The 405-nt window shown below is 36.0% G+C and overlaps 1 protein-coding gene across 1 annotated transcript in view; it reads right to left on the bottom strand.

Annotated features, from left to right (window-relative positions):
• LOC116847981 (T-box transcription factor TBX1-like) overlaps nucleotides 1–405 on the bottom strand; it is a 6241-nt gene that overhangs the window by 609 nt on the left and 5227 nt on the right. The window lies entirely within an intron of this gene.

The following is a 405-nucleotide window of genomic DNA, read 5'->3' as shown; positions in this document are numbered from 1 at the left end:
ATATATATATATATATATATATATATATATATATATATATATATATATACATATATTCTGTGTTAAAGGCTTACATATTCGTATTTAAAAATTAAAACAATAAGAGTGTCCAGGATTACTTTTAACAAAGTAAAACTTTGCTTAATCTCAAATAAAACTTTGCTTTATTTAATCTGCGACGATGCGGATCACGCAGGCTGACGGTAAGATAATATGACGTTACAAATATTATGACAGATACAGGGTGACAAAAGCTCTCACGGAGTGAGATCCGATCGGCGAGCATAATCCAGTAAAGTCGTCATCGCACGAAAAATCGACGACGAGAAGAAAAAAGCCAGAAAGGAGGAAGACGCGGGGGACACGTGAGGCTCGAATTCGGCAGAAGGAAGGAACGCCACAGGA

The sequence above is a fragment of the Odontomachus brunneus genome, unplaced genomic scaffold, assembly GCF_010583005.1.
Source record: "Odontomachus brunneus isolate Ranch 3 - 2012 unplaced genomic scaffold, Obru_v1 Obru_scaffold_086, whole genome shotgun sequence".
Lineage (NCBI taxonomy): Eukaryota > Metazoa > Arthropoda > Insecta > Hymenoptera > Formicidae > Odontomachus > Odontomachus brunneus.
This window is presented reverse-complemented; position numbering and strand designations above follow the sequence as displayed.